We start from the raw sequence: 10,370 nt of genomic DNA on the forward strand, positions 1-10,370 counted from the left end.
ATAAATCAGCCATTGCAATGTTTCATGTAGAACTCATAACCCTGTGGGGCATACATATTTGATCCCCTCACATTCTCCATTATAACTAAAAATCCTCCATTAGGAATCACAAAGGAAAACTTACTAATTATATGACAATTCATAATTATTACAATCAGTCCCTGTATATGCTATAGATGCTCCCCGATCAAAATTCAGTGTAAGCTACTTTATTGGAAAGTAGAAGCAACGATAGACAAATAAAAGAGAACTACAGTCCATAGCAGGAGGACACAGCGCCCCCTGCTGGCTGAATGAGGTATTAAAAGCTTACAGCACCTGGTATTCCCAGGCGGTCTCCCATCCAAGTACTAACCAGGCCCGACCCTGCTTAGCTTCCGAGATCGGACGAGATCGGGCGTGTTCAGGGTGGTATGGCCGTAAGCGAAGTTTAAACTAGTACACAGGCTATTTATAGACGCTCAGTGTCACAGTAGGCCTACATATCACATGGATTAAAAAAATCTAGTTCAAATAGTCAGATTAGCTTGGAAAGTGTAAGTTGAAATTCACTCGATCCATCAACATCATCACACTTTCCTATCATGTAACTTGATTTACAGGAGAAAACGCACCTGTGCAGGTAACTTCTAGTTATTTACCAGATTTAAGGGAGCAGCTGTGTGCTAGGCCTGTTTCCCAGAGGGCCTCTCTGTTCTCGCCTGGCAGGAGAAAGGGGCTGAGCTGACCGGAGCGCTGAGCATTGTTTCTGCACTGTTGACCATTGGGTTTGGATTTTGCAGCCAACCTCTTCACTTGGAAGGTGCGTTTGATTTGTTCACTTACAGTATGTAGTTGCCTTTTGCTAGCTGTCGTCAGAATCACTTCCTGACAGGTGCAAGAGTCATGCGGGGATTAATAGGAGTTAGTTGGTTTAAGGTTTAAACCTGTCTGATAAACTCTCCTGCACAATTGTCCCAATTTCTCTCCAGCCCCCTCAAAAAGTTTGACAAAAATGCAAGTTAAGGGTTAATGGTGACTCCTAATGATCCACAGTATGAGAGCGAATTCTTGTCTGTCTCTGCATGTCAACCCTGTAATTTAGTGGAGACCTGTAGAGGGGGTACCCCTCCTCTCACCCATTGTCAGCTTGGATGGGCTCCACCCCTCTGCAACCTTCTAAGAATAAACGATGTGAAAAGGATAAGATATAACTCTTTGAGCTATCATGTCTTTTTCGACAGACGGGTTAAAATATAAACTCATGAATATCACGATTTAAAGTCCCTTAATGTTACATCCATGATGATGGAACAAGTAAAAAACAAATTAATATATTTTACGTCTGGGTTTTAGAAATTGTTGGGAGCCTCCTTCTCTGACCACAACAGGCTATTTGTAGTGTTCCCATGAGTTGTGCTCTCTGGAGGGGGCATTCCCCGCTGCCCTCAAGCCCTCTCCAGCAGTCCAGCAGAACTCGTCAAACAAGACCTGGGGTCTAGTCAATTTGTCTGGACAAATGTAGGGATTTGGGGCCACGGCAACCTTTGCTGGGACGAGTGCTAATTGTTTGTGTGCCAAGCGACTCGCCTCAATCCCTCTCTTCTCTCGAGTCACCCCATTCACCCCGGCCTTTGTCTGGTGAGTAACTTGAACCTGACACATCAGACCAGAGAAAGTGGAATTCAAGATTCCCCCCCCAACCCAATTTGCATTTACATCCCTTCTTTTGAGTCGTTGTCCTGGCATGACGGTTAATAAAATGAGAATTTTTCTATTTTTCATGTACTTTTGTCACCCTTACTCATTGTTCATCTTCTACCTTTTAGCTCCTTGAAAGTCGTGGTATTAGGATGGATGAGGAGCAGATGGCCAGGGGGGCTGGAGGGGGGGGGGGGGGGGGGTGTTCCACTTAAACTTCCACACTCTGGACAGCATAAGCTAAAGCTACACTGCATTACTGTGTTGGCTGAGACAATCGGAGAGAGTGGCTGGAGCCTGGTATCACCTCAGCCCCCTGTCCTTCCACCGGTCAGTCTCCCCACCCCCCTCCCTCCTCCTTTGCTCTCCTGGCATGCTGATCAGAGGATTAGGCCCCAGAGACCAAGTTGAGTCAAGAGCATGTGAGAGAAAGGGAAAGGCATGTGGGGAAGATGAGGTACATGCCGGTTTCACACGCACCCACTCCCACACAAGAAGGCGAGCAGACGCGGAGCGTGAGGACCACACACTCAACTGCAGCAATGGCAGCTTGTCAGCAGAGGGTGCTGCCACTTACTCCTCGAACTGGGGGGAAATTAACAGAGTACAAAACAAAACATATCATTTATTAAAACATCGGGGAAAGAAAGATATTTAGCAAAAATCGCTTCTACATTTTTTTCCTCTAAGCTTCACTATTATTGTCCCCTGAAGCCCCTTAAAGAGAAACTCTGTTTTAAGCAGTAATTAAATGATTACAGAAATCATCAAGTTCAATAAGTCTAAAACATAGACATAAACATTCCCCAAATAAATCCCTAGTATCATAAACAAGCTGCCTTAAAAGTAAAAACTAGAAGCTTAAAGTGGTAAACTAAACAACATGAAGTAGGTGTTGTTATGGTTGCGACCTATAACATTTAATGTGTTGCCTTTTTAATAAAATGTTCTGTTGAAAAGCTTCACATTAGGCTCTGCTAAAAGAACAAAATGGCTCTAAAGTGTGAGATTTGTCGGAACATTTTCCCACAGTCTTTACTCTGTTTTTTTAAAATCTCATGTAGACACAGGTTGTCGTTGTGAAGACCAGATCAAGACAGCTGCAAACAGAAAATGTAATACTTAAAGAACAGTCATATAAACTTGAATCATTATCATCAATTGACATTTTGCCTTTCCCCCAAAAGAAGGTAAAATGCTGTGATCATGTGACTACATTTGCAGCATGTTTGCTAATATTGAGTCTCACTTCTTCAGTTCAGTGATCGCTCTGAAGCTCGTCAAACTCCAACAGCTGCCCAAGGGTCATCCCGCAGTCTCTGTACAGAAGAGTTTCCTTTGTTGCACTTTAAGGTGGATCAGCATCGATTTTATTCTGTCAACTAGCTCTCTGACTGAAGTCATATTTATTTATAAAGCACATTTAAAAACAGCAACAGCTGACCAAAGTGCTGTACAATACATTAAAAAAGAAAAAAAAAACTTGAGATCACAACGTCCACAAGAGAGAAATATATACGTTCATGTCTACATATATAAAGAAAGAATATATAAAGAAAGCAACAAAATAAATTTAGCTTAATCAAGATGTGTTTTTTGGCAGCTGTTTTAATATTTCCATTCAATACTAATTATTTAACAAAAAGTACAAAGGTACAACTTCAAGGTACATTTTGTCTGATGATACAACAGTATTTTGACAGCACACACACTAAGATGTTTCAGAAAACCCATTTGTCCATGGCCTCTTTTCTTAAGGGAAAATACTGTTGGTAATATTCTGTATGGCTGGAGTCTAAAATGTTTTCAAAGGGGTCATCCCTATGTTCCCTCAGCCCTATGGTCCCTTACTTCAATTACATCCCCCCCCCCCCCCCCATCAAAATAAGGCCCTATGTTCCCTCAGCATCGGGTCTGGCCCTTCTATAATGCAATCAATGTTGTGATTGCATTTTAACTGGTTGAAGAGGGAGAACATATGTCTTAAGCTGTTTACACATGATGCTAATAAATGACATAAAAAATTGCCATGTCAAGGCCTTTATTCTGCATTCACACCAAACGAGATAATCACATCAAGTGCTGAAGTTTGACGCAAATTCTAACAAAATCACGCTCAAGTAGAAAAATGTCACCTCGACTGAACGAGCAGGTTGAGCCAATGAGGCAAATTATAATCGGAGTGAAGCAGACACGCTCCCTTCTCAAGCAGAGACATCCAACATTTAGGCTCAATTATTATATTGACACTATTACTGGCAAAACAGAGTTTAGGAGGTGCATCCTGAGGCAAGACATGATGTAAAAAGAAACAGAAAAAAGAATGCACGCACAAAGATCGTACCAGCATTAATCTACGGTCGTGCAGGGAATCAAACGTCACCTCCTCCTCCTCGCACTAGCTCAAGGTGAATTCTTCTGATGACATCCTGCTGCATTCTCACATCAGCTCAATCAGGCTTTCTGTGGAAAACACACGAGGGGGCTGGCAGGAGAAACTCTGGATAAAGTCTGAGTGAAAAATGTGTTAGTTTGCGTTCACACATACAGCTCCTTCTGACACCCTCAGGAGTGTTGTGCTAAAGTGTTATAGAAGTGTGTTACTCAAAATGAGTTCTCAGGATAAACCAAGTATAGGAACACACACACACACACACAGAGACACACAAGTTTCTACAAATCTTTAACAGGGTCATTAGGAACGCTCCCTCCCACAAATTGCTCTCATTCAGACCTCTTGTGTTTTGTGTGTTTGGGTCTGCCCACCGATCAGGAAGCAGGTGGTCAGCACGGCTCAAACTGTTCCGCCTTAACACGAAGCAGAGAAAGTGTGTCCTCTTCCTGAGAATACCCCAGCAGTGACCCTTCCTCTGATCATCCTCAGCCCTGAAACACACATACACACACTCATTGGACACCTTGTTAAACTCAGCAAGGGGCTGCTGGCTCTTCTAGTGCTGGTCGTGGGGGGCCTTCTGTGTGAAGGGAAAAAAGGAAGCAGCAGGACAATAACACATAAAACAGAGAGCATGCCTTTCACATCTGCATTCTCCCGGCTCAGGAGGCAAGTCCAAAACTACAATCTGCATAAAGCCAGTGGGCTATATCCAACCACCTAGAAAATGTTTGCGATGGAGTTTGAATACTTGACTTGGTTAACAGAGTTCTGATTCAAGTCCGGCTTTATTTCACTTTCTGTATGATTTCTCCTGTTTTACTGATAGGGACATTTTGTTTCTCAAATAATTTGTTTGCTTTACAACTCGTACATATCATCCTTATGACTAAATACCAAGAAATGTAAGAAATTTAAAGTCCAAATGATAAGAAAGAAGTGTAAATAGGAAACCAGTATTTCAGTTTCAGGGGTGAAACTACTCTTCATGCAGAAAGGATTAAGTCAAAGACTGTATGTTACATTTTGTTTTCTATTGTTCCAGTATCAAAAATGAATGTTTAAGGTTTATCGATATAACAGTGATGTGATTACAGGTGCAGCAGTACAATGCATTTATGAGCCAGGCTCAATCCACTTTTTTATTCTTATTCAGCTGCCTTAAAAAAAAAGTGATTTATTGACGATAACCTTTTAATTGTGTGTGCAGCTTTACAGAATCACAAATTAAGTTCATAACTGGATATCTGAGATGACAAAACAATTAATCCTGGACCTGTTTTTACAAAGTTTAAAAACATAATGAAATAAAACACTCCTTATCAGTTAAGTGAAGTCTTAGAAATTGCTTTATGCTTTTAATGCTAAAGTAAAAGTGTAGAAAATAAGCATGTGTAATAAAAAAAAACACTCCAACAATGCACCTGATTGGTCCAATGTAGTTGTGACATCCATGTCAAATAAAAATCTATTTATTTATTTATTATTTCAGTTGCTCCAGTTAGATTTTTAGGCGATTTGAAGAAGACATATTTGAACAGAGCGCATATTAGTGTGGGTTGTTTAGCACCGTGTGTGTGTGTGTGTGTGTGTGTGTGTGTGTGTGTGTGTGTGTGTGTGTGTGTGTGTGTTGGCAGATTCATTCTGTGCTCCTGCTTTGGGAGTTGCAGGTTGGGCGCGGACGCCACAATATGGGCTTTAATTCAGACCAACAGCCTCTCTGTCAAAAAGGAGGGGACGAAGCAATTAGCCCCGTGGAGGAGAGAGAAAGAAAGAGGGAAGAACGAAGGGAATTGTGAATTTGACACATTAAATGGTTGTCGTCATTAGCATGTGGCTGGGTAGAGTTTGGGTGTATTCATTGGATCCTTGAATGCATATTGCTTGACTAAACGGCCGTACCCCCACCGCTCTTCTTCTCAGTCTGTCCATCACGCACGGCACGGCCACCTTTCACTTGTAATCACCCTCTTTGGACTCCTTTTTTATTCAGTTTCTTCAGCTTTTCTGTCGCCTTTATCGTTTTTTATGCCGTCACGCTGACTGGAAGTGAGTCCTTGGAAGCCCCGAAATCAAAACAAATTTAGCCAGTAATTAGATGTAGGAACAAATGAAATGTCAGAGTCTAGTTGGTAGACTCAGCGTGAGCTTATGTTAGCGTATAAAAACTAAATTTTACTTTCGCACCGCTGACCAAAATGTGAATGCTACTCAGCAGTTTGTGCAGGGCATCTTAGGACACACTAAAAGCAACTAGTCACTGAAATGAGTCTTTAATTTTTATCCTTAGTTGGACCTGACTTTCACTCAGCTTGATGTCTCTGCTATGTGAGCCTGGAAAAGAGCAAAGTAACAGGCCCAGTGTGGTGCCTTTTCCTTTATTGTCCTGAAATCACCTCATGCCAGCTTTCGCCTGTCACATTAGCACACATCAAGACACTGAGCAACACACGGCACACACAGGGAGGAAGTTTGTCCTCTCGGTTTCACTCTTTCTGCTCTGACGGGATTGTTTTGTGGTGCAGAATGATAATTAAGCATCCTTGATTAGGAGTTATCATGAATTAAAGCTAAGACTGAATACAGTGTGTTTCGAGAGTAGACAGGGGTTTGGATTGGAACTGAAGAATTTACAATTTCATTTAGCAAGGTGTGTGTGTCATTGCTGAAGGAGAAATATTTGCAGGATAAATTAAATATCACGTGTTCAAAGCTAAAAAAAAAGAAGGTCTATTATCAAAATATACCCATCAATATTAAGTGTTCAGCTAACTCTAACTCTTGCTGCAAATGAATCACTCAGAGTCATTGACCTTTAACGCTCTGAAGGACTCATTCCTTCAAAAACTGCTTTCACAGCTGAATATGATTAAAATGAAGATCATTATATTAGACTGTAGTGGAGATCGAAACGTTGCCAAAGACAGCAGCGCTCCAGAGACGGATTTTTGGTGAAATGTGTCGATAAGGACGACATAAAATAATTCTATTTCATGATATTTTGCAGGCGCGTTCAAATTGTAATCTTAGAATGTGTCACACATACAGTAGGAGTTCATTCTTTATCTGTGAGGGTTTCATAACAGTTATTATTTTTTATTGTAAACAATCACCCATTAAGGACCAGAATTGTAATGGGTTATCCCTTTTCTTAAAACTTTTCGTCTTCACTACTTCGTTTTTGGTAATCAACCCTTAAGTGAGTACCAAACTTAAAAAATGTGTTGAGGAGAATCTTTAAAAAAAAAACATCACTAAACTTAAAAAAAGCTAAAATTTCATGAAATAGCTTGCAACTATTCTGCAGTTATTCAGATGGTCACATGGAGCATGTATTGTCTATTTTCTGAGACATCCAGATCTCTTATGCCTGTTTAAAAAAAAAAAAGATTGTGTATGATATTTCATGATATGACCTGCGCTCTGAGGGAATAATCTATTATAGGCTTTAGGGTGCAATACAAGGACCTTTAGTAAGGCAGGTTTATTTATATCGCACATTTCAGCATAATTCAAACTGGAAGGTTAAGCTTTTGTTTAGTTGTAGTATTTTTCGTGGCATTTAGAAAACATGGAATATTTACAACCTTGTCCCTGAAAGGGGGTCAAAACTAGAGTCCATTCTCTTATTTTCACTCCTTACTCTCTCCTCTCCTGTTGTCTGGTAATCCTTCTTTTCCAGTACGGCCTCAGTCCCTCTTTTGCTACTTGGCCTCTCTTCTCTCTCTCTCTCTCTCTCTTCTCTCTCTCTCTCTCTTCTCTCTCTCTTCTCTCTCTCTCTCTCTTCTCTCTCTCTCTTCTCTCTCCCTCTCTCTCTCTCTCTCTTCTCTCTCTCTCTCTCTCTCTCCCTCTCTCTCTCTCTCTCTCCCTCTCTCTCTCTCTCTCTCTCTGCCTGTTAGGGCCGTACAGCCCGAGCTGTCAGAGCAGTAACAATCCCAATCCATTAGTATGGTAATGAGGCTGTGGGCCGACAGGTGGCCTGCTAGACAGCTCAATTAAACTGCTCATTAAAGAGAAAAGTTAACGAAGCTGCAGCCCGGTGCCAGTACGGCTTTAACACACAATGTGATGTCATAGGCAACAAATTGCTGGTGAGTAGGGGAGCGTGTCACTTTGTGCGTGTACAAGTGTGTGTATGTGTATTTTCTGGCTGTGCACAGTTTTAATGTGTGCAAGCAGTGAGCGTGCCTTTCTGTGGCCAGAGATTGAAATAACAGGTCAGAGAAAGTTAGATGGACGTTACTAATAAGGCAGAAAAGAAGCTCAGTGATCAGACAACAAGAGAGACGGGGAGGAGATATGGGACGGAGTAAAGTAAGTCACTCAAACTTGGCCTTTCACTGTCCCATCAGGCTGCCAGTTTTCTGCATCATTACTGTACAAGAACATTTTGAATGCTCTAATTACGATAAAACAGACACAAAAACACAAAAACACACGTTACCGAACATTCAACTCTCATTCTCTTGGCTAGGTGTACAAAGTGAAAGTTGTACTTTATGTATATTTGGAAATCTAAACTCCAATAATCCATTTTTCCGTTGAGTACAAGGTATTTTTTTTAACAATTATTTGTTTATTGTTGTCTTACATCATTATCATTCCACCAGAGCTCACTATGAAGCACACTTTTGTCTTTTCCGACTTTTCTTTTTATTGTAGGGTTATTTTTGCAACCCGGTTTTGTCATGATAGTTATTACAAGCGATTTTGTGTTCAACTCATCTTTACTTATCAGTTTCTTTTTCATCAGTTATTCGATAATAAAATTATATTTAATGCCATGACTGACTGCTGTGTTGATAAATATGGCTCCTGTGTGCTCTGGATTAGCAGAGCGGGCCTACAGCAGAACATGTAAAAGAAAATTAAACAAACAGCAACACGAGAATCATTGAAATTACAAAACCGAAAATGTCTGCTTCAAACCTTACAGAGGATTTTTTCTTCAGCTGTGGATTGTACCCACCATCTTATTATTTATGAGCCTAATATTAATTATTAATGTCTTTTAGTCATTACCCTTACTCTTCCAGCTGATCCCTACTGCACAAACTCTGGTCGCAAATTCACAATATGTCAGTGCCAGTCATGGGAAGATTTTGGCTTCACCTGTTCAACAGGAGGAGACTCGCTGTCCATACAGTCTATGGTTCCCACCCACCCTCACTGAAATCTACCGGAAGTGTTGCAGTGCAATTTAAAAAAGGCCGCGATTTCGAGCTTGATTTCTTCTGAGTTGCTTTATTGTGAGATGTAAATTGGTTCGCCACATAAGTTGAAAAACAGCTGGCGAAATCACAACACGGTTATTGAAGTCCGCAGGCATTAACGGAGGTCTGCAGGTTTCTGCTGTAGCTAGGAGACGACCGGAAGTGGCGGATTCATCAAAGTTAGACACACCTGTATCGGGAAACTAGCTCTCAGTGTTATTTTGCCATTTAGCAAAAGTGGTATGTCAAAAAGCGATTCTAGGGTTGTTAAGTAACATGCCGTTTCTATTTGATAAATATTTGGTGCCAAAAAATGTGGGTTTCATAGAGGTAGGCTATTGACATGTTAGTGAAAGTGAATAAGGAGATTTCTTCTGTGGGGAGTTTCAAATGCTCTGTTCGAGTTGCTATTAATTCACAAGTCACATTTCAAGCAGGGAGTTTAAATGTTATTATATTACATTTTAACTTTTGTTGCTCTATTTTTTTTTACTCAATTTACAAAACAATGTGTGTTTCAGTACGCCTACAGAGAGGCAGTTTTGCTTTCACTGAGAGTAGTAGGACTATGTTCATCCTTAAGAAATGTGTAACGATACAGCTTCATTTTACATATTAAATACAATATTAATTTTTAATTAGTCAAACATGCTGAGGAAGTTTATTGCCACAGATTTATTCAGACTTCATTTTTTGTTCAAGTTAGACCACATAACAAACAGATTTCAACATGTTAAGTATTTGCTTTTGCATGTTGTAAGAGTATGGTATGATCCTCTACAAGGAGATGCATAATATGAAATATGAAGGAAATCAGAACAAAGAATATATCTGTGTTTGTGAATGTAGGTCAGATCTTAAACGGAGTCAACAAGTAAGATCAAGTGATTCCAGTAGAAGGCCTCCAGCGTGATCTCCAAGAACTGTGATCTTCATTGACGCTGAAAGAGTCAAATCTTCATCATGGTAGGATCATACAAGTCCTAACACGCATTGTCATGACATCTCAGACTCTATCAGGTCAGAAATCTATATCTGATCTGAACATAAATTTGAATACTTTTTTATTTGGGTTCGTCCTA

At 40.5% G+C, this 10,370-nt stretch overlaps 1 non-coding gene across 1 annotated transcript; it reads right to left on the minus strand.

Annotated features, from left to right (window-relative positions):
- Nucleotides 1-306: 306 nt before the first annotated feature.
- Nucleotides 307-425, minus strand: LOC132987614 (5S ribosomal RNA). Its single transcript, XR_009675673.1, has one exon. It is a non-coding gene; the product is annotated as a 5S ribosomal RNA (ribosomal RNA).
- Between the last annotated feature and the right edge of the window lie 9,945 nt (nt 426-10,370).

This window comes from Labrus mixtus, chromosome 13 (assembly GCF_963584025.1).
Source record: "Labrus mixtus chromosome 13, fLabMix1.1, whole genome shotgun sequence".
In the NCBI taxonomy this organism is placed as follows: Eukaryota; Metazoa; Chordata; class Actinopteri; order Labriformes; family Labridae; genus Labrus; species Labrus mixtus.